The following is a 24,716-nucleotide window of genomic DNA, read 5'->3' as shown; positions in this document are numbered from 1 at the left end:
CCGTATTCCGTGAATCCGTCCGAATCGTCACGATCCGTACGTATTGCAAGGCTGAAACCGTGAACCGTACAACTCGTACACATACCGTACGACTCGTACAAATGGCGTACGACCCGACAAGTACGATCCGGACCGGGGTATGAGGACGTGATTCGTACGGTCCATGTCAGGTAAGGGCAAGTCGTACGGGAAAGCACACAAACACATACACACCGTACGGTGCGTACCCCCCATGATCGCAGGGCTACCCACCGTACCCCTGCGATCATGGGGTGTACGAGCCGTACCCCCATTGTACGATCGGTGTACGAGCCATACCCCATGTACGATTGGTGTACGAGCCGTACCCCCATGGGTACGGCTCGTACACCGATCGTACATGGGGGTTCGGCTCGTACACCAATCCTACAATGGGGGTACGGCTCGTACACCATTCGTACAATGGGGGTACGGCTCGTACACCCCATGATCGCAGGGGTACGTTGTGTACCCCAGTAATCATGGGGGGGTACAATCCGTACCCGGGGGGGCGTTCCGTACCTGTTTCGGCGCGAACTCTGCTTTTACGGCTGTTTTCAGCTCCCGTAGAAAAAGGGTCGTACGGTGTGTACCCGACACGTATCGTACTTGCTGGGTTGTAAAAACCAGCCGCGAACCGTACGGATGTCGCGTACAGCGGTTTCAAGGGAGAATAGTACGGAGATTAGAGTCCTACGGTGTCTTGTACGACTCGTACGGAGTACGGCTCCTGGTAGGAATCGTACTTCGTCGTACATACGGGGGACGTTGCAGGGTACGATTCGTATGGGAAAAACGCTCCGAACGGCTATTCGGAGCGGTTTTTCCCGAATCGAAATCGACCCCTTAGTGTGATCCTTGACCAAAATTTAAAAGCCAGACATTTTACCAGAAAACATTTACCAGACTGACATGAGACACAGGCACAGAGTATCCTTTAAGCTAAGAAAGGCAAACTGTCAGTAGACACAGGTGACATTATTGAAAAATATAAAATATAATTCCTTATTTCACACAGACACTCAGTGTGATCCTTGACCAAAATTTAAAAGCCAGACATTATACCAAATGACACACACAAAGAGAGAGATGGGGCAGGCACAGAGTACCCTTTAAGCTAAGAGATGCAAACTGTGAGCAGACACAGGTGACATTATAGAAAAATGTGAAAATATAATTCCTTATTTCATACAAACACTCAGTGTGATCCTTGACCAAAATGTTAAAGCCATACATTATACCAAATGACACACACAAAGAGAGAGATGGGGCAGGCAGGGAGTGAGATGACACACGGGCACAGAGTGAGGTCAGACACAGGCACAAAGTACCCTATAAGCTTAGAGATGCAAACTGTCAGCAGACACAGGTGACATTATTGAAAAATGTGAAAATATAATTCCTTATTTCACACAGTCACTCAGTGTGATCCTTGTCAAAAATGTTAAAGCCATACTTTTTACCATAAAATATTTACCAGAGTGAGATGAAACATACGCAAACAGACAAATGACACACATAAAGAGAGAGAGATGGGGCAGGCAGAGAGTGAGATGACACACAGGCACAGAGTGAGGAGAGACACAGGCACAGAGTACCCTTTAAGCTTAGAGATGCATACTGTGAGCAGACACAGGTGACATTATTGAAAAATGTGAAAATATAATTCCTTATTTCATAGACACTCAGTGTGATCCTTGTCAAAAATGTTAAAGTCATACATTTTACCAAATGACACACACAAAGAGAGAGAGATGTGGCAGGCACAGAGTGAGATGATACACAGGCACAGAGTAAGGTGAGACATAAGCACAGAGTACCCTTTAAGCTTAGAGATGCAAACTGTGAGCAGACACAGGTGACATTTTTTAAAAATTTGAAAATATAATTCCTTATTTCAAACAGACAGTGCAGTGAGATGGTGCAGGCAGAGAGTGAGATTAATAATGAAACTGTACTGCACTTTTGCTGTGACAGAGTTGCTGTGGTATAAACTTACTTATGTTGTAAACTAGTGTTTATAACGTTTAGTTATTGTAATTGCTATGTAGTATGTTTGTAGCGATCTATAATATGTTATTTTTTTCTTTACCACAGATTGTAATCATCTATAGAAAGATAAAAGAATATGCTGACGAAGGAAAGACGACAAAAAATATTTAAACATGATTTATGGTCCAAGAAAACACAAATACAAGATTCATCCAAAACACAATGTTCAGTGAAAAAAAACAATGCTCCTGGTAAGCAAACAAAGAACTTTTGAAGGAAGTTAATGAAATGTAAAAAAAAAAGATGTTGTTTCAAAGAAAAAACAAACATCTCTAAATACAGAGAAAGAACTGTGCCCCTCAAAAAATGTTAGAGCTGTAGAAGGAGATGATATTCTCTCTAGCTATAGACGGAGAAATCAATTTATTGGCATTCGTAGATGAATGTTTTATAACAGAATCGTTTTAAATTTATTAAAAAATGTAAAGATGTATCAAAAGAAGAGTGATTTTTACAAGAAAAAGAGATGCATAGTGAAGATTGTGGATCAGGCATTTAAAGTGAAAAATAAATTATATGGTTTAATAATCAATAGAATTCGTACACTAGATAAGGTAATCAGTTTTTTCAAATCAAAATGTAAGTGGAAAAGAGTAATTAATCGGACTCATTTTTGTGATGTTTTTTCTGGAGAATGGAAACATAGTTCAAGTTGTGAGCCATTTTTTAATGAAGAAAGTTACTTTCAGGATAATGATTTGGTGCATGCAGTTGACACCAGTGGTCGAGCATATGGGGTGAAGGACGGTTGTCCGGTTGAAAAAGAAAAAATTGTCCCTAGAAATACAGAAGACGTGTTAGCTGATGAAGTTTTAGGGAGATGTCCTAAGGCTCCAGTGTATACTTGGAATTGTAGTAGTATTTGTAGTGTTCGACAGGATTCAATTGATTTGTTTCTCAGTTTCTTACAGACATATACTAAGAAAAGACTAACACAAAAGATGAAAATTTTGCATGAGTTAGATCCTTGTAGAGTAAGAGAAAAAACAGGTTTGCATGGGCATTCACTGGCTTGTCTTTCAAGAAAAGTATGTCAGAGTGTTTTTCACCCTTTTAGGATGTTAGCAGTGCATCATAATAAAGTGAGGAAATTAGTGTGGAAGGTTGTATTATGCAAAAAGTCCAGCACTTAAGCTAAAACAGTTAAACAGTGCTCTTTTGCATGGAACTGAACTAGATGTGAAGAACATTTGTGAAGAAATTGAGTTTTGTTACTTTGGTGAAAAAGAGGACAGTGCAGAAACTTATACAGTAATAAAAGGTAATGTGGATGAGAATGTACAGATTTCAAGTAAAGAACAATTTGAACATGAAATTACAAAGTTTAAGGTGAATTCAAGTGAAAGGCCTAATTTTACTTGTGTGTGTTGTCGACAAACTCATTATAAGAATCAGACTAGATTAATTGATTTATATGTAAAAAGCGAAATGGAAAATAATGATGAGTGGAAGGTTTTTGCAAATTATTTGTTGGTAGAAAATTGTTTTGATTTGGGTTCTGATCAACGTATTTGCAAATATTGTTATAATAAATTAAATGAAAACAGAATGCCTGCTAGAGCTGTTCATAATAATCTGGAGTTGGTAGACATTCCTTCTGAATTGATGGATTTAAATACCTATGAGTCTATTCTGATTCAATGTGTGCATCCTTTTCAGGCTATTGTTCGCATGGAGCCTAAGACAGGGAAATTGCCTCCTTCAGATTTACAGAGAGGATTAAAGAAAAGATGTGTTTATTTGCCCCTAGATTTTAAGAAAAATATTGATACAATTGGTGTAGAAAAAGTAGAAGAGGAACCTCTGGTTATTCTAGTTAATGGTGTTCCGACAAAGAGTAAGAATATCTGGCAAGAATTAGTGGATGTTAGGAAAGTCAAAAAGGCAACGTTGTATTTGGTAAAAAACAATCACTGCTACCAAAATGTATATGTTGGAGAAGAGGAAACAACTGTAGAAGAGGACAGTGATTTCTCAGCTGGGCAAATTGAAAAAGTTGATGTCTCTAGAAGTAAAGACATTTATTAACCTTATAGTGTTCATCCATTGCATTCCAAGGAAGTAATGGGGAATGCTATTGACATGTTTCAAATGAAAGAAGCAAAAGGAAGTCCCATTAGTGTATGGGAAGAAAGTTTGGAAGATCGTTGTTTTCCACAGGTATTTCCAACAGGCCAAGGTGGACGATATGACGACCGTCCTGTTCAAATTCCTGCATCTGTATACCGGACTTTAAGATTATATGCAGAAGATCCAAGGTTTTGTCAATGCATTCCATATTTGTTCCATCTACTGTTTGAGAGTGACTTGTCTGCACTTTTTTATGCAGTGAACCATATACTGAAAGGTGGAGTACATCTGCAAAATGTTTTGGCAAGGGACTTTATGGATAAAGTCAAACTGCAAGACAACGTTTTGGAATCTCAGCTAATTAATCTCATGGCATGTCAGCGTGGTACTAACGAGTATTGGTACCGTCGTCATGGGGAATTGAAATGTATGCTAAGAAACTTAGGACCTCCTAAATGGTTCCTCACTCTTAGCTGTACTGAGTATGCTTGGGAAGACTTACTTCAATTTCTACGAGAGGCAAATAAAATTATTGAAAATATTGAATACAAGACACCTGGAGAACTGTGCTCTTTGGATCCAGGTAATGAATGCAGGTATTTCAATCATAGGTTTGAAGCTATGATGTCTTTTATCACAAGCAAAAAAAAAACCTCCGCTTGGAGAGGTTTTGGATTTCTTTTGGAGAAAGGAGTATCAAGCAAGAGGTGCTCCTCACATACATATGCTGTTATGGATCAAAGATGCACCCAAATTTGGAACAGATTCAGATGAGAAAGTGATGAGTTTCATTGAACAGTATTCTACATGTGCTGTTCCGAAAACTACAGAAGAAAACAATTTAAGACATCAAGTTTTACGCTTTCAAACCCATTGTTGTGGAAAATACTGTCGTAGAAAATACAAATCCAAGGACAAGTTCTTCACAAAATGTTGTTTTGCATTTCCACGTCCAGTAACATCGAAAGAAAGAGTGAACAATTTTATGTCTTCTCTGCGACATACAGTGACAAGAAAATCACCGAAAAATACATACAACCGAAGAAGAAATGAACCAGTAATTGTACGCAGAAAGGAAAAGGATTCAGTTAAAGATGTTGTTGGATTTCAGTTTGAAAACAGTTCTGGTGTCAACTGCTATGCTAATGTAGTGGTTAATGTTGTTTTTTTTCTCCAAACTGTACAAGAACAGATTGTTGAAAATCGTGATCAAAGATTTTGTTGTTTGTTGAATTCTGTGTTTGAGAAATGTAGCAGTGATAGAACAAAAATACAAAGTGTTTCTGAAATTGAAATGTTTTAGACATATGTTCTGGTCTAAATCAATTTTCACAGAATATTCAGCAAGATTGTCAGGAATTTCTAATGCATATACTTGTTGTATTGCAAGATGACGGTGTAGATGTAGAAAATCTTTTTGGCCTTTCTTATAAATGGCAGCATAACTGCGACAATTGCTCCTTTTCAAGAACTACTAGAATAGACACTGAAAGATTTATATATTTGACTTTACCAGACTGCAAATCAGTGTCTTTTAAAAAAATCTAGTTAGAGAAGCAAATCAAAACATGGTCTGTACTCAATGTAAATCTGCAATGCTATCAACATTATATATACAAAGATATGGACAGTTTGTAATTTTAATGTTCCAATGATGTAGACCTGATGGAACTAAATTGACAACTTTAATTAAATTTTTTGTGGCTTCTCAATTATCAATTTCAGGAAGAACCTTTGCAACTGCAGCAATTATTTTCCATGATGGTCCTTCGACAACATCAGGACATTACACAGCTTATTGAAAATGTCAAAAAGGCTGGACTAATTGTAATGATACTCAATTGACTTTCAAATAATGTTTGCCTTTTGACTTACCAAATTCTTACCTAGTATTCTTACAACCGAAAGTTTAGGAAAGGTAATTGGCCTCTGAAGATTGGAGCAGTTAATAAAACTTAGCCTGCTGTTCAAAATTACTTCGTGAGTGAGAGCTATCAAGATAATTAAAAACTTGTAGTTGTCATAAAGGTAGTGTAAGTGTATCACATAGTGCATGATATGAGTATTATAGGAAATGTTAATCATAAGTAAGCCCGAGGTGGAAATATAACTATTGTTTCATAATGTAAAAGATGTTGGAGCTTTTCTTTCAGAAACTCGGGTAAATGGAAGATTAAGAATACCATAGAGTAATTTCCAAAGAAAAGGACTTTCCATATACTATTTGGCCTTTTGGAAAAGTACATGGATCAAAAGTGAGTTAAGATATGTTTTTTCTAAATGTTACATTATTTATTGAAACGTTGTATGTTTTTTTTAAACACAATCTTTTTGATTGTGTTTTTTTTGCCCGCTGTCATATGATGAGTAGTATTGAAGTCACTGTTTTAAGTGAAAAATTAATACATTTTGAGAACAGCAAAAATAAACCATATAACATGTTGTACAAATTAATTTGTATTATAAAATATATATTATTCTCCCCTTGTCTCATGCTCACTCACCTTTTACCACCCTCTATCACTCCTCTTAACTCACCCTCAATGCCCTTCTCTCACTCTCCCTCACCTCCCTTCCCTTATTCCACTTCCCTCACTTATCCTCATTCCCCATTCCTTCACTGCCTGTTCCCTCTCTCCCATCCACCACTTTCCAGCTGTAAGTCACTCTACTTCACTCCCCTTCCCCTTCTTTCCTTTCTTTGCTCCCTCACTAATTCCCCTTCCCTTACTCACCTTACTCCACTTCACTCACTCCTTCTTTCACTCCTTCTGTCTTCTCACATCCTCACTCCTCTTCCCTCACTCTCTCACTCTTAGCCTCACTCTCTCCGTCTTCTCACTCTCTCACTCCTCTTCCGTCACTCACCCACACTCACTCACTTACCTTTCTTTGCTCCCTTACTCAGTCCTTTTCTCTCACTCTTTCCTTCCCTACCTCTATGTCCTCACTCCCTCAGTCCCTTTGTCTTATAATCACTTGCCTTTATCCATCCTCAATCACTCCTCTTTCCTCAACCTCACTGCCCTTTTCTCACCCTCCCTCACCCCGGTTCCCTTACTCCACTTCCCTCAGTTATTCTCATTCCCCATGTTTACTCCCCTTTCCCTAACTCCCCTCCCACACTCAACTTCTTTCAGTCTCCCTTCTTCACTTCCCTTCCCCTCTCTTTCCTTCGCTCCCTCACTCATTCTTCTTCCTTTACTCACCTTACTCAAATTCTCTCACTCCTTATGTCACTCCCTCTGTCCTCTCACTTCCTCACTCCCCTTCCCTAACTCCCTCTCTCTTAGCCTTACTTTCTCTGTCCCTTCACTCTCTCACTCATCTTCTGTCACGCTCACTCCCTATAACTCACCCACACTCCCTCACTTACCTTTCTTTGCTCTCTCACTCAGTTCCTTTCTGTCACTCTTTCCTTCACTACCTCTATGTCCTCACTCCCTCAGTCCCCTTGTCTTAAACTCACTCGCCTTTATCCACCCTCTATCATCCCTCTTTCCTCAACCGCACTGCCCTTCTCTCACCCTCCCTCACCCTTGTTCCCTTACTCCGGTTCCCTCACTTATTGTCATTCCTCATCCTTAACTCCCCTTTCCCTTTCTCTCCTCAATCACTCACCTTTTCCCAGTCCCTCTGCTTCACTCTCCTTCCCCTTCTTTCCTTATTTTGCTTCCTCAGTCATTCTCCTTCCCTTAATCACCTTACTCCCCTATACTCACTCCTTCTCTCACTCCCTATGTCCTCTCACTTTCTCACTCCTCTTCCCTCACTCCCTTTCTGTTACCCTCACTCCCATTGTCCTCTCACTCTCTTATGCCCCTACACTCACCCTCACTCACTTTCCATCCCTCATTGTCGTGAATCCACCCTCACTCACTCCCCCTTCCCTGTTACTCACTCCCCTTTCCTTACGCCCTTTTCCTATCTGCCTCATTATCATCTTAGTAATTTGTTCTCCCTCTATTTCTTTTTCACTCTCTCTGTCCTTCACCATTCTTTTGTTTCCCTTTCTGTGTCCTTCACTCCTACTTTATCTCTTAGTACCCTTTTATGACTTTTAATCTCCTGCCTCGTCTCTTGTATTTTGAAATAAATATTATTAAAATTATAAGTAATTTATTTTTATCTTCCACAGATATTAAATTTAATAAAAATATGTCATCAAGTTTACATTACTTATAAGGTAAGTTTGACAAACAAAATGTACTTTCTCATCACTCATTTCCTGAACCTCACCAATCTTTTCTCAACCACCCTCACCCCCGTTCCCTTACTCCGCTTCCCTCACTTATTCTCATTCCCCATGTTTACTCCCCTTTCCCTCACTCCCCTCCCACACTCACCATCTTTCAGACCCCCTGCTTTACTTCCCTTCCCCTCTCTTCCCTTCCTTCGCTTCTTCACTTATTCCCCTTCCCTTACTCACCTTATTCCACTTCACTCACTCCTTCTCTCACTCCCTCTGTCCTCTCACTTCCTCACCCAGTTCTTTTGGGATCTTATTTGCTGGAGGGCAAAAGTTAGACTTGTTTCTTAAACCAGTTACTTCAAGGGAGCGGACACCCGGATTGTGACTGAAGAACATCGTCAGTCTGAGCTTTCTACAGAATTCGATGAACTCTGATTTCATTTTCACAAAGTCTGTCTTTCGAGAAGGCACAAAAGATAGGCCCTTAGCTAAGATATTTTCCTCTTCAGGTGTAAGCACTTTTTTGGACAGGTTGAAAATAGGTGACGTTCCTAGTTTTTGTATTGTTGTCTCCGTGTTTTCATTTCCCACAGGATTGTATATCTCACCCTGCCTTTGGGGCGTGTCTGGCCCCGCTATAAAAAAGGCGGGTTAGGGGGTGGATTTTGCTGCTGTTGATTAGGGTTCCAATTACGATTCCTATTCGGACGGTTGTAATGGTTACCCGTATCACTGTCTGTGCCTGAAGAAGATGTATCAGAAAAGGAAATAAATAGTTTTCTAGATCTCCCCTGATTGTCTGGGAGGTAGCGTCTTGAGTCTACCTTAGAGTAGAAATCAGCCTGTAAATAAGGATATACGTTATCCAAAGAAAAGCTTTTTTTATCTTTCTCAAACTGATTTGTCTTGTGAGTTATCGTGTAGTCTTTAAAATCCTGTATCTCCTTAGCAACTTTTTCTAATAATGCCTTCGCATCTGCTATAGTTGGATTAACACTAATCTCTGCCTCTAGTTTAGCAATTTTGTCTAGTTCTTCTTTTGAGATCCTGACTGCAGTTTCAACTGTAAGGACCATAAGATCCCTACTGCATTTTGTTTCAATCAAAGAGAAGCCTTTTTTAAAAATAGGGTCCTCAGTAAAAAGTACTGGGATGTTTTTGATTTGTAACCCCCCTGGAACGGTTCCTTCCCGAAGATGTTGCAATAAGAAGTGACCATGCAGATCGGTTCTAATCTGTTTCTTTTTTAATCGAATCAACTTATCTGATTCATTCTGTGAGGTCGCTGTCACACTCAGGGAAACTGATGCAAAGACTGGTGGATCGCTCACAGGCTCCTGATGTGTTCCTCAGTGTAAGCAAAAGTATCTTTCTCTGCCATCACGTGGAAAACTGGAAAAAGTGAAAAAGAAAGGAATAAACAAAAAGAAGTGTTAGTGAAAGTTAAAACTGTATAATCAGGTTTGAAGTAATTAATTACAATCAAAACTGGGAAGTGACAGGAGAATTGACGCTCCTATTACTCCAAATTCAATGGAGTGGTGGAATTATAACCACACGGGCAGAAGCCCGCAAACTACAATACCAAACAACTGGGGGCTGGCTCTAATCAGTAAGGCTGAGCCTAAAGATGAACAAACAAAACAGAGGTGCCAATACTGATAAAAAATTATTTAAGGTCTCACAATGTGCATCCTAAACTCGAAACAAAATTCGGGAAAGGGTATTTGCTATTTAATAGCTTTTTATTAGAAACATTTTCTTATATTTTTCAAATTCAATACATTGTACAATAAAGCTTTTTCCAATATACAAATGAAGAATAAAATTTCTAAACATACATTCAATCATTCATTCAAAAGGACAGGCATATCACAAACGACCACAAGCAATTCATACACTCAAAGAAAAAGAGAATTGGTCATATTCAATGAAACAAACAAGAAGTGGAAAATAGGAGAGCCAAAGTCTACTGGTGATTTCCAATAATAATAAAGTGCTAATGCAAACAGTACATTCCTATATATCAAACAGTTTCCTTCTAATTCATTGTAGATCGATGTTGCCAGGTAATGTACAAAAGGGTGTGGGTTCCAGGTTAGGCTGTTTGAAATACCCGGACACTCAGGTAGACTGTATATGGCAGGGCCTACGCGTTTCGAATCCCACTTGGATTTTTATAGGGGATTCTCATCAGGGCCTATTGTAGGAATCTAAGGAATTTGAAACAAGAAAAAAGAGAAGAAAAAAAAAAAAAGAAACAATCAGTGATTCGAATTATTATGAGTTATTGCAAGAGACACTGGTGAAACACATCAGGGAACACAGCTTTGCAATACAACAACACAGTCATCGCCTAAGCTTACCAGAATGCTGCTGGTGTGCTAGCCTTAAGGTGGACAGACTGACTGGTCAAGGAGAATCCTATCCTAAAGGATGTAAGAGTGACAGTGGAGATGTCAAATTGTACTTCTAGTTAGTATCACTCTAGTACCCATGGCACAAAAACTTTGCACTGACTACTAACCTTTAAGTCGCCCACAGGGGGCATTCAAAAGACGGTGTGAAGAACGCTGTCAGAAGGCGTAGAAGCTCGGGTGACAAAAGATGCCTTTCCATGGCGGCAGCGCCGCCGCGGAAAGGCACTAAACACCACATATCATAATATGTCTGGCGGTGTCTATTAGACACCGCCACCATATTATTCTTTTTCCGTCCCGGCCGCAAGGCGACCGGGGCAGAAAAGTGGCGGGTGGTGTTTCCCTCCATTGCGGTCCCCCCGCCATTGTAATGTGGCGGGGGGGAAAAGGGTGGCTGGCGGGCATTTATGTCGGGTGGATCACCACCGCCACCATGGCGGTGGCGATCCACCCGACATCGTAATAGACCCCTAAGTATGAGTTACTATCTATATGAATAAATGAAGTGCTATTTGTATAAGTATGTAGCTGAGTAAATGGAAATAGGATACATTGTTTGCAAAAGTGAGTAGGGTGACTGCATAGGATGTTTGCTGGTGTGTAATGTCAATATAGGTGTATAAGTATATTTGATAGTGTTCTATTGATCATTGACAACACGTATGAGTGAATCTATATGTAATTGATTAGATGTGTGTGTACATCTAGGAATCACTGAGTGGGTTTTTAGATACTTGTATTGCTGTGTCAATGGATTCAAATATGGTACTGATTGTCACGTGGATGATATCATCAGTGAAGTCATCAGTGATGTCATTTGAGATGTAATAAGTGATGTCATCAGTGATGTCACTGGCCATGAATGATATAATATGTGACATCATCACCAGTGGATTGCGGGCACGCGAGTTACAGTTAGTACAACTAACTAGAACGGAGGAATTTCAATGGTTTTGTACGAGTGAAATGTCCAGCTAACTCTAGCTCCCCTAAAACCTCTGTTTTTTTCAGTGAATTTCTAAGGTTTTTTAAATGAAAATTCCTAACTATAACGTCCCTGAAACCTACGTTTTTTTCAGTGAATTTCAATGTTTTTTTAAATGCTAATTTCTAACTATAACGTGCCTGAAACCTATGGTTTTTTCAGTGAATTTTAAAGATTTTTTAAATGGTAATCCCTAACTATAACATGTGTGAAACCTATGGTTTTTTTCAGTGAATTTCCAAAGTTTTTATAATGAAAATGTATTAATTATTATTTTTTTTCATATTCTTTTACTACATTTTTAAATCTTTTTTTGTTATATCTTATATTTAAATTACATTAAACATATTTAATAAACATATTTTTTTAAATGTAAAATATATTTTTTTATAATTTTTTGTTCATTTAAATATATTTATATTATTTTCTATTTTTTTTAAATTCTTTTTGAAGTCGCGCACCCAATGCGCACCCTTCTCACTGCGTGGAATGTGTCCGCCATTTTAGGATTGCTGTATAGGATCCGCGTAGGGTGTGCGACGAGTACGACTTTCCCAATGTGGAAGCTATGCAATTGGTACGTGACTGCAACCTGTACGTATTGCGCGACACGATGGTCACGCGGTTGCGGTGACGTCATACGAGCATCAGACGTGGTGGGTGCACGACCCCCGCAAAAAATATGTTATGTGCAAAAACGTATATATATTAATATAAATATTAAGACAACATTATCTGAGCTAATTATAAAAATAATATTTTCTAAATTTCAAAAAAGTTACACTACATCTAAATGTAATTTCGCGAAGTCACGCTGGGTGCGAGCTGCGTGAACACACCCTACGCGGACCCCATGTGACCAGAAAAAAAGAGATTTGATTGGTTCATTACAATTCCTTTTGAAGGACCCCACCCATTTCAATCACTTGTGTTAGACCTGTCTTGGGAGAAGACCTCAGCTACCAAGAAGTGTTGTTTTTGTTGATTACAGGCCTGTTTCATCTTAACATTGCAAACATGACTTCAAATAAGCCTTCTTCTGATTTAGAGCAGTCCAATGAAAAGGTGTTTGTTCTAGAACCACCATGCCCCAAGAGATTTGAATCAATTGTCTGGATATTTTTTACATTCCCAGAAGGATTGAAGAAAACAAATGCCACAAAGGTAACCTTCAAAATTTGCCAGGCAGTTTTATCAAGATGATACCCCAACAAAAAGCATTCTTTTGGAACTGCCAGCATGTTTAAACATCTGCACAGTTTGCATCCTGTTAATCTGGCAAGAGAGGAGTGCAAGAGACTGCAACAGACTGGACCACCACCACCTCAAGTTTCAAGCACTTCTGGGGCGTCCACTTCGACATCTAGTTTGGACATCGGGCCTCAACTGGCAAATACAAAAATTCATTGCATAAAATGCAATAGGTTGCTTTGCTGTTGGGAGCAATCAGTTGATTTGGTTTGCAGGGCTCTGGAGAACCCTCATTGTTAAACAGTTTTTTTGCCCTAAAGTTCATTGTTCTGTTCGTCCTGTTAAGTTTTTTTTCATTTAAAAAAAAACAATTTTTTTTAAAAAAAAGGTTCAAAACCCTCCCCCCCAAAAAAATACAAAACTACAAAACAAAAAAAAAAGTTATTTTCAGGACTACCTACTCTGGTTAAAGAAAGAGCTAAACTTGTATGCTAGTATGTGAAAGTTTAGATGAATGTATGTGTAGTGCATAATTGACTAAAATATTGCATTTGTGATTTGTGGTGAATGCAAAAGTGCAGAATTATAAGGAAGTGCTGCAGCATGACACTGTAAACTGTTTAACTACAGCATGCCGTCGTACTTCCAAAGCACAGGGATGCAACATATGTTTATAAATATGATGGAGGTCTGTGCTTTCCTCTGCACAGCTGCTTAAACTGCAGACATGTGGTGACACAGGCACCCTTGCAGAATGGTGCAAGGATGTCTGTGTCATGCGGAGATTGTTTTTGCGCAGGAAGGGACACCTTCCTGCACAAAAACAATCAGTAAAGGCATTTTTCTCTTTCAATATATGCTGTGCATTGCAGCATATATTGAAAGAGAAAAAATGAGAAGTGAAAAAACTTCTCCTTGCTACACCAATTGAAGGATGGTGCACCATTCACAAACATGGTCAGATTCATAATTTTTTATAAAACTGGATATATGTCTTGTTCTAAGACTGTTCTGTGCAAACACGCACAGCAAAACCTATAGAACACCTTTGCAATGGAAAGTGCTGTGTATGATGAGATTATCTTTACATGGAAAACAGAAAGTATATAGAATGTCTTTTTCTCACCTTGGAATTAAGAAAGAGAGTTAAAAGCTAGGCCAATTCTTATTATAGGAGTACATTTTTGTACGACTAACAGAGAACAAGATACATTTATAAGTTCTTATGTTTTACGAAACTTATAGCACATATGTATATATGACTGAAGAGAAGGGATGGGGCCTACTGTCACATGTAAAATAACACTTAGTGATGTGCTTTAAGTTAGATGGTTTTATTTCTTACAATTCTAAAAGTACCAGGACCTACAAGACCACCATATTTCTCTATTGTGTACTATACCATGTATCTTGTAGACAGTTGTTCTGAAGGTGTCTCCTATTTGATACCTGTCTGCAATGGAATTCTCTGGCACAAATCTAGTCCATTAATCTTCTATTTTTTCAACTGTGTGCAAACACAGTCCATTGTGCATTTTAAGATTTACTTAAACTTGCCTCTGCAGTAATGCAACTAAAAAACGGTACACATTTTATTCAGTTGTATAATGTAAAATATTGTAAATTCCATATTTTAGAATTAGGATCTGTAAAAGAAAAGAAAAATAGTTAATAATACATTTTTTAAAGCACAGCATAATTTTAACATTTTTCAAAGTAATTTCTTTGACTTTTTTGCTGCTCTCAGAATATATTGAATTTAGGTATAAACTGATTTCAATTGTACTCATCACATAACAGCGGGCAAAAAAAACCCCAACAATGTATTCACAGTAAAATAACGGATAATACAAATCAAACATATATAAAATGGTTACTGCTAAGAAAATGTTATTACTTAAATGTACAAACAATGTAAATGTCGTTGGTTAAAATTATACACTGAGACAATGTGCAACAAAAAGTCCAAAATTCAAAGAAATAACTTTCCTTGAGCGCAAATCATATTTTTGCAGTTATTTTTATGTAAATTGTCCAATGGTAATTCTATTAAATCATAATAATAAATTCTTCAGAGGCTGAATTATCTTCCTAAAACTTTTGCTTTAAAAATGTTAGTTAGGAATGTGGTAATTCGAAAGGCAAACGTTGTTTGAAAACCAACTCATCTTCACTACAAAGAGTCCAGCCTTTGTCACTTTTTAGATAGGCAGAGTAATGTCCAGATGTTGTTGAAGGACCATCATGGAAAATGATTGCTACTGCTACCAAATTCCTACTGATATTGATAGTTGAGTAGATACAAAATGGTTTATTAAAGTTTCCAATTTTCTTCTGTCAGTTGTAGAACGTTGCATCATTAAAATTATATATTGTCCATATCTTTGTATAAATAATGTTGATAACATTTCTGATTTGCATTGGCTACACTCCATGTTTTGATTTGCAGCTTTAATTAATTCATTGAAAGACACTGATTTACAGTTTGGTAATGTCAAATATAGAAATATTTCAGTCTACATTAGTGCAACATGTATACATACAATTTTCACAATAATGATCCCATTCATAACAAAGGCCAAAAATATTCTCTATGTCTACACCTTCATTTTCCAATACAGTAAGAATATACATTAGACATTCCTAAGCATCTTGTTGGATATTTTGTGTAAATTGTGTAGAACCAGAACATACATCCAAAAGATTACGAACATCAGAAACGGTTTGTATTTTATTTGTATCAGTTTTCATAAAAAGAATGCAACACGAAAGAAAATCTTTTTCCCGATTGTCCATAATTTGCTGTTGCAAACCTTTAAGAAAAAGAACAACATTGACCACTACATTAGCATAGCAGCTGACACCTGAACTATTTTCATACTGATAACCATCAATCTCTTCAACAGTCTCTTTTTTCTTTTTGCTTGCAATCACAACATTATCTTGTTTTTTTCCCTTCTCTATACCTTCAGTACAGATCTTCTCATACCTTCTTTTTCGACCAACCACATGCTTTTCAAATACAGGATATTGACCTAAATTAGGAGCATGTGTTCTTTTTAACCTATTATACTCTTTGACACAGTTCGCATCTGCAGTAACCTTTGTGTCATCAAAATCAATAAAAAACAAACCAGATAATGTTCTTACTTGCGACAAAGCACCATATGCCACACCCTCTTTAAACTCAGTATTTACAATGTTCACCAAAGCACTGTCAACACTTAAACCTTGAGCTAAATGAATAGTCACTGCATATGCCAGAGAAAGTGGAAACAGTTTTCAATGGACATATACATCTTTAACAAGCAAAAAACGAACTGAACAACGACCAATTTGTTTAACTTCTTCAATCTGATCAAATTTATTTTTTAAGAATCTAATACCATCTTTATTTTGATACTTAACAAAATCCACAACTGCTCCATTAACTAAACATTTTTCTACGTCCAAATTACGCCCTAAAATTATCCGACAGTTTCTACATACATATAGATTCTTTTCTAAACCAGCAGTTTTAGGTATTGATTTTTCTAAAGAATACAATTTTGTCTTCAATTGTTCTTTCAAAATAATAGTGATACCTTCATGTTCTATTTTATAGACGACTTCCATTTTTATTATTTCTTCATTTCCCAGTTTAAAAAGCTCTTCATTGAATATACAACACTCATGCAGTGTTGGCATTAGGCAGAATACAGATTTGTTTTCTGCAATTTTCATGTATATTTTCTCAGGAACTACGTTTTCATTTGGAAACAAATTGGAAAGTAATCGAGTCTGCAAAGCTTGTTTGCCATGTTCAGTCAGTAGTACAATTCTTGTATCTTGGAGAATAGTTCCATAATCAACATCATTTTCTTGTCGCATATTTGTAATGAGTTATTTGTATTCAAAATATGAACAAATGTTCACATTTCCAACACTACCCAGAGCCTTTCTGGTTTCTTCATGCGCAAGTGTTTCAAATACTGGTTGTCCTTTTACAGGAGTCAGCTGCAGTAGATCTCCAAAAACTATTTCCTCCAAGTAACACATTGTACTCTGTTTTAAGAATTTTCTGCATTCTTAAATGCACAAAGGCAAGCATTACGTTTGATACCATGCTTACCTCATCAATAATGAGAAGTTTCATTTTCTTCAAGACTCTTGAAACTTCACAACAAGCTTCTCCAGATAGCTTGTGGTATTCCAATTTGTTTTCATGCTCTACTGGTAGCATTAGTAAACCATGTAAAGTAATTCCTTTAATGTTGTGTGCTGCCAACCCAGTTGGATCAGTGCCAACACAAGACAAATGCAACTCAGTTGTTTTCTGTAGATAACTTGTAATTACTTCAATAAAAAAACTTTTTCCAGGGCCAGTTTCTCCACTCGCGTACATTCAGATAGGTTGAAATGATGTGCATGAGCACTCTTTCTTTTCATGAAGTAATCGAAGGTCAATCTGTTGTCTCACTTGCTCATATATTTGTTTCTGTTCAACATTTAGTTGTTCATCCAAGTTTGCTAAATTTGTTACATCTTCTTGAGCTTGATGCATTGCTGTTTCCACCTCATTCATGGCGATTACTGCTTCATTTTCAACAATTGGTTGTCCTCGTGGATCCTGACTCTGAACATTGAACTTTGAATGTCTTGAGAACTGTCTCTAGCAATCTCAGCTGCAATTGTAGCATCTTGATCAATTACATTGTTCAACATTTTCACATACTTTGCAAAAGCACAGCATTTTATGCTATCTTTACAAGCAGTAAATGAATCTTCATAGCTTTCCTTTGGAACAAATGACTCCATATTTTCCATCATTGATGTTCTCTGTAGTATTCCATTTAAAAGTGTAGTTTTGCAGCACTTCATACAGACACATGTTCTCAAGATGATGACTTCTGTTTGGGTTATATGTGTCCACCATATTCGTTTTCAAAATATCTTTACTTTATGGATCTTTTTACGCTGAATATTCCATTTCTTGTACAGATCTGACTACTCCATTTCGCATTGCTGCAAAACCTAGACTCACCCAAATGATTTTTCTAGATTTAGAGTATAGACTTGCAGATGATAACTGATCTGAGCATTCATATTCTCCGATCTCTTGATGGGATATCATCTTCAAACTGAAATTGTATAATTTCTTACTTAGAGTCTTCTTGTGAGAAATCTCTTCCCACATTTCTTTCAATTTCATCTTTTCTGATTGTGTAATATAGGACGTTACATATTGAGCAACAGCAATGGAATTGTCTGCAACATATTGAATATCCATGTTAGCATTCCTCATGTACAAAATAACTGGGTTGTAGTCATTTATGTATTTTGACTCTTCATTTCTTCTTAAGTTGTAGGTATTTTTTGGAGACTTTCTCGTGATGGTATGTCGCAAAGATGACATAAAACTGTTCACTTTTCATTTGGATATTACAAGACATGAAAATGCAAGACGACATTTGGTGTAGAGCTTGTCCTTAGATTTGTACTTACGTCGACAGTATTTTCCACATCGGTGGCTTTGTGATCTTAAGACTTGTGCTCGAAAGTTGTTTTCTTCTGTGCTTATGGGTACAGCACATGTTGTTTATTTCAATAAAACTCAAAACAGTATCATCCGCATCTGTTCCAAATTTGGGAGTGTCCTTAATCCATAACAGCATATGCATATGAGGAGTACCTCTTGCTTGATACTCCTTTCTCCAAAAGAAATCCACAACTTCTCCAAGAGGAGGATTTTTTTATTGCAGATAAACGACATCATATCCTCAAATCTACTCTTAAATGCCTGCATACATTAACAGGATCCAAAGAGCACAATTCTCCAAGTGTCGTGTATTCAATATTTTTTTATTGGAATTTGTCTCTAGAAAAAATTCTAGCAAATAATCCCAAGCGTACTCAGCCCAGCTTAGGGTAACCATGTTGGAGTTCCTAAGTTCCGTAGCATACATTTCAGTTCCCCATGACGACATCACCAATATTCATTAGTCCCATACTGACATGCCATCATCAGATTAATGAGCTGAGATTCTAGATGATCATCTCTCTGGTGCACTTTATCCATAAAATCTTTTGCAGATACATTTTGCAGATGTATTCCAGTTTTTAAAATGTGATTGACTGCATATGAAAGTCCAGACAAGTCATTTTCAAACAAAAGATGAAATATATAAGGAATATATTGTCGAAATCCTGGATCTTCTGCATATAATCTTGTTGTCTGATATTCAGATGCAGGAATCTGCACAGGACGTTCATCATATCATCCTCCTTTTCCAGTTGGAAACAACTGCGGAAAACAACAAGCTTTCAAGCGGTCTTCCCATACACTCATGGGACTTCCCTTTGCTTTTATAATTTGGAACAACTCAACATTGTTCCCTATCACTTCTTTTGAATGAAGTGGATGCAGATTGTTCATAGATTTCTTTACATCTTAACATATCCACTTTTTCAATTTATATACAGAGCGTTTCCAAAGTCCAGGCGGGACAGGATTAGCCCCTGGACCATAGTTCGTCTTGCGTGGAAAGGTAAAAGGGGGAGGATTTTACGCAAGAGCCTTAGTAGGCCGAAGCAGGTGGCAGAAAGCTTAGCCACTTGGCAGTTGAAGTTTAAGGGCTTATCAAGCCATATTCCTAGGCTTTTAATTTTATCCTTCAGTACGGGGGGAGCTCCTAGACTTGGGGCCATAGTGAGTCGATGGTGTTATTCGTGGGGGTACCCAAGAGCATCAGCTCTGTATTTTCCCCGTTCAGTTTAAGGCAGGAGGAGGTCATCCAACTATGGACTGCTTCCAGGCATTCCGTGAGTTGGTTATGTGTGCATTGTTGGGGGTTGAGAGCCACCACTAGCTGAGTATCGTCTGCGTAAGTGATGATTTTTACGCCAAAAGGACGGACGATCTCAGCTAGGGGGCTCATATAAATATTAAACAGCGTAGGGCTCAGGGAAGAGCCCTGCGGTACACCACAGTCAAGGGTTTTGCTGGATGAGGTGTTGTTGCCCTCAAAAACCCGAAAGGAGTGGTTAGACAGGAAGGATTTGAGCCATGTTAGAGCCACGCCTGTGATTTCCCTGCTGCCAGTCTGTGCAATAAGATGTTGTGATTCACTGTGTCGAAGGCGGCAATTAGGTCAAGGAGGATAATGGCGGCAGAGCCTCCATTATACAAGATCTTCCTAGCTTCCTCCATTACGGCCACTAGGGCGGTCTCGGTCCCGTGAAGGGGGAGGAAGCCGGTCTGAGTGGGGTCTAGAATGTTGTTAGTCTCCAAATAATTCGTTACCACAGTGTTTACGTGTTTTTCCAGGATTTTGCTCATCCATGGCAGCACGGAAATTGGTCGATAATTGGCCGGGTTGTCTTGTCCCAATTTGGCTTTTTTGAAAGAGCTTTTACCATGGCTTGCTTCCATGGAAGAGGAACAGTGCCCAAGACAAGGGAATTGTTCAATAATTTCAAGATGTTTGCATCTAACGAGGGGAAGTGGTCGAGAGTGGCGTGGGGTTGGGGCTTGGATTGTGGCAGGATTTTAATGTCGTTCAGAGGCTGGTGAAAGAATGTGTAGATTTTTCCTATTTTTTGGTCAAAAAAGTCAGCCAGGTTGTCACAGTGGGTTTGGGCATCTGGGACGTCCTGTTGATTTTCTGGTAAATGTAATAGCGTTTTAGCAATACGGTATATTTCTTTTGGCTTGCACGCGGCATCAGCGATTTTGCCCTCAAAAAAGGATGCCTGTGTGAGTTTAATACTGGCTTTGTACGCTTTAATTGCTACTCTGTATTCAGTTTTTCTATCAACAAAGAAGTTGCAAATTCCTCCCACTTATCATTATTTTCTTTTTCACTTTTTAAATACAGATCAAAACTCCTAGTCTGATTCTTATGGTGAGTTCGCCGACAGCAAATACAAGAAAATTCTGGCCTGAAATCACCTTAAACTTTGTAATTTCATTTTAAAAAAATGTTGTAAAATTATGTTCAACATTCTCTACAACATTTTCTTCTATTAATGTCTGAGTTTCTTCACTCTCTTCTTCAGGACCAAAGTAACGAAACTCAATATCATCACAAACCTTTTTCACATCTGATACTGACCCATGCAAAAGAGAATTGTTCCAACTCATTTAACTTTAGTGCTGGACTTTTTGCATAATACAATCTTCTCACTAACTTCCGCATTTGAGTATGATGTACTGCCAACATCCCGAACTGGTGAAAAACACTTTAACATACTTTCCTAGAAAGACAAGCCAGAGAATGACCTTGCAAACCAGTATGTTTTCTCACTCTACAAGGGTCTAGTCCTTGCAACAACTTAATCTTTTGTTTAACACTTTATTTACAATAAGCTTGTGAGAAATACATAATTTATCAATAGATTCTTGTTGTACACTACAAATACTACTACAATCCCAAGTGTACACTGGGGCTTTAGGACATCTGCCTAGAACTTCATCAGCGATCAATTCTTCTGCATTTCTAGGAACCATTTGCTCTTTGTCAATTGGACAATCATTTCTAACCCCATAAGCTCGACCACTGGTGTCAACTGCATGCAACAAATCATTGGTCTGTAAATAACTCTCTTCATTAAACAAAGGCTCAGAACTTGAACTGTGTTTCCATTGCCCTAAAAAAATATCACAAAAATTACTTTTGTTCATTTCTTTTCCTCTTACTTTTGGCCTTCATTAAATGGATTGGTTTATCTAGTGATCGAATTCTCTTTAATACTAAAATTAATAGTTTCCTATTTACTTCAAAAGCCTTTTCAACAATGGATTCGATTTGCTTCTTCTTTTTATAAAATACTGTTCTCTTTCTAAATTTCTTTGTATGTTTCATCAAATTATGGACTACTCTGTTGTAAAATATTTTTTTGCGGATTTCTTTATATTCATTTTCTCTTCTTTTACTATAAGTTGTATCCTTTGTATGAACATTGCCTTTTTTCCTTTACTATTCTTTGCACTTTTTTGTGCTTGGAACATTTTCAGTGCTTTGCACATTTCCAGTCTTTTTTTCTGAAATATAGTAATATTTTTTAAAAAGTCCTTTGTGGTCTTAACAGAAATGTTTCTCTTTTTAGCCACATTATGTTGGTATTCCAATACTTGTGGTTGAGTTTTTTTCAAGTAAATATCCTTGTTCTGACCTTTACTTCTTCTTTCTTCCTCCGACATGATAAATGTATTTTAATGATGATAAACAGTATCCGTAAAAAAATATCATAAATAAGTATTTATTAATAACTTTATAAATTATACTGTTTTATTACTATACAAACACATTCCATATAAATTCTGACTAAGAAATTGTAGGCCTGAAACACAACTGTGAAGGTGGTAAGAGCAGTACATACATAGTGCAAAGCAGTTTGAAGCACTCCATAACACTAAAACCTGAAGCACATTATGAGTACACAATATAAACTAAATGATCACCATACTATAAGGAGAGACACTGAGTGAATTCATAATTGGTTCACTTTTACTTTAGTAAATAGATTACTACATGGTACATAAACAGTCACTATGGTTTTGCAACAGTACAGATTTAGAATTTAGAGTAGTGCAGTGGTGTTTGTGTAGTGTAGGGGGTAGTGCTGGGGTACTGTTCTAGGGTAGTGCAATGGTGTTTGCGTAGTGTAGTGGGGCGCGCTGGTATAGTGTTTTAGAGTTTAGGGGTAGTGCAGTGGTGAATGGGTACTGCAGGGCGTCGTGCTGGGGGTAGATTTACAGTTCCGGGTAGTGCAGTGGTGTTTGTGTAGTGTAGGAGGTCATGGTGGGGTAGATTTAATGTTTAGGATAGTGAATTGGTGTTTGGGTGGTGTAGGGGGTCGTGCTGGGTAGTGTTTTAGTGTTTAGGGTAGTACAGTAGTGTTTATGTAGTGTAGGGGGTCGTACTAGGAGTAGATTTACAGTTTAGGATAGTGCACTGGTGTTTTTGTAGTGTAGAGGGTCGTGCTGTGCTAGTGTTTTAGGGTAGTGCAGTAGTGTTTAGGTAGTGTAGGGGGTCATACTGGGGTAGATTTAAGATTTAGAGTAGTACAATGGTGTTTGGGTAGTGTAGTGGGTCATGCAAGTGTACTGTTTTAGAGTTTAGGGTAGTGCAGTGTTGAATGGGTACTGTAGGGGGTCGTGCTAGGGGTAGATTTAGATTTCAGAGTAATGCAGTGGTGTTTACGTAGTGTAGGACCTCGTGCTGGAGTACATTTAAGGTTTAGAGTACTGTAATGTTGTTTGGGTAGTATAGCAGATGTGCTGGGGTGATGTTTTAGGTAGTGAATGGATAGTGTAGGGGTCGTGCTTGGGGTAGATTTAGGGATTAGGGTTGAGCTGTGGTGTTTGTGTAGTGTAGGGCATAGTGCTGAATTACGCTTTTAGGGTAGTACAGTGGTGTTTGGGTAGTGTAAGGGGTCGTGCTGGGGTAAGTTTAAGGTTTAGGGTAGTGTCATGGTATTTGGGTAGTACATGGAGTCGTGCTGGGGTAGTGTTTTAGGGTTTGGGGTAGTGCAGTGGTGTTTGTGTAGTGTAGGGGATCATGCTGTGATTGTGTTTTAAGGTAGTACAGTAGTGTTTGAGTAGTGTACGGTGTCATGCTGGGGTACATTTAAGGTTTAGGGTACTGCAATGATGTTTGGGTAGTGTAGGGAGTCGTACTGGGTAGTGTTTAAGGGTTTAGGGTAGTACAATAGTGTTTATGTAGAGTAGGGGGTCGTACTAGGGGGAGATTTAGAGTTTAGGATAGTGCATTTTAGGATAAGCTCGACCACTGGTGTCAACTGCACGCAACAAATCATTGGTCTGTAAATAACTCTCTTCATTTAAAAAAAGGCTCAGAACTTGAACTGTGTTTCCATTGCCCTAAAAAAATATCACAAAAATTACTTTTGTTCATTTCTTTTCCTCTTACTTTTGGCCTTCATTAAATGGATTGGTTTATCTAGTGATCGAATTCTCTTTAATACTAAAATTAATAGTTTCCTCTTTACTTTAAAAGCCTTTTCAACAATGGATTCGATTTGCTTCTTCTTTTTATAAAATACTGTTCTCTTTCTATGTTTCTTTGTATGTTTCATCAAATTATGGACTACTCTGTTGTAAAATATTTTTTGCGGATTTCTTTATATTCATTTTCTCTTCTTTTACTATAAGTTGTATCCTTTGCATGTACATTGCCTTTTTTCCTTTACTATTCTTTGCACTTTTTTGTGCTTGGAACATTTTCAGTGCTTTGCACATTTCCAGTCTTTTTTTCTGAAATCTAGTAATATTTTTTTTAAAACTCCTTTGTGGTCTTAACAGAAATGTTTCTCTTTTTAGCCACATTATGTTGGTATTCCAATACTTGTGGTTGAGTTTTTTTCAAATAAGTATCCTTTTTCTGACCTTTACTTCTTCTTTCTTCCTCTGACATGATAAATGTATTTTAATGATGATAAACAGTATCCGTAAAAAAAATCATAAATAAGTATTTATTAATAACTTTATTAATTATACTGTTTTATTACTATACGAACACATTCCATATAAATACTGACTAAGAAATTGTAGGCCTGAAGCACAACTGTGAAGGTGGTAAGAGCACATACATAGTGCAAAGCAGTTTGAAGCACTCCCTAACACTAAAACCTGAAGCACATTATGAGTACACAATATAAACTAAATGATCACAATACTTTAAGGAGAGACACTGAGTGAATTCATAATTGGTTCACTTTTACTTTAGTAAATAGATTACTACATGGTACATAAACAGTCACTATGGTTTTGCAACAGTACAGATTT

Source organism: Lissotriton helveticus, chromosome 2_2 (genome assembly GCF_964261635.1).
Source record: "Lissotriton helveticus chromosome 2_2, aLisHel1.1, whole genome shotgun sequence".
Taxonomy (NCBI): Eukaryota; Metazoa; Chordata; class Amphibia; order Caudata; family Salamandridae; genus Lissotriton; species Lissotriton helveticus.
Note: the sequence above shows the minus strand (reverse complement) of the source record.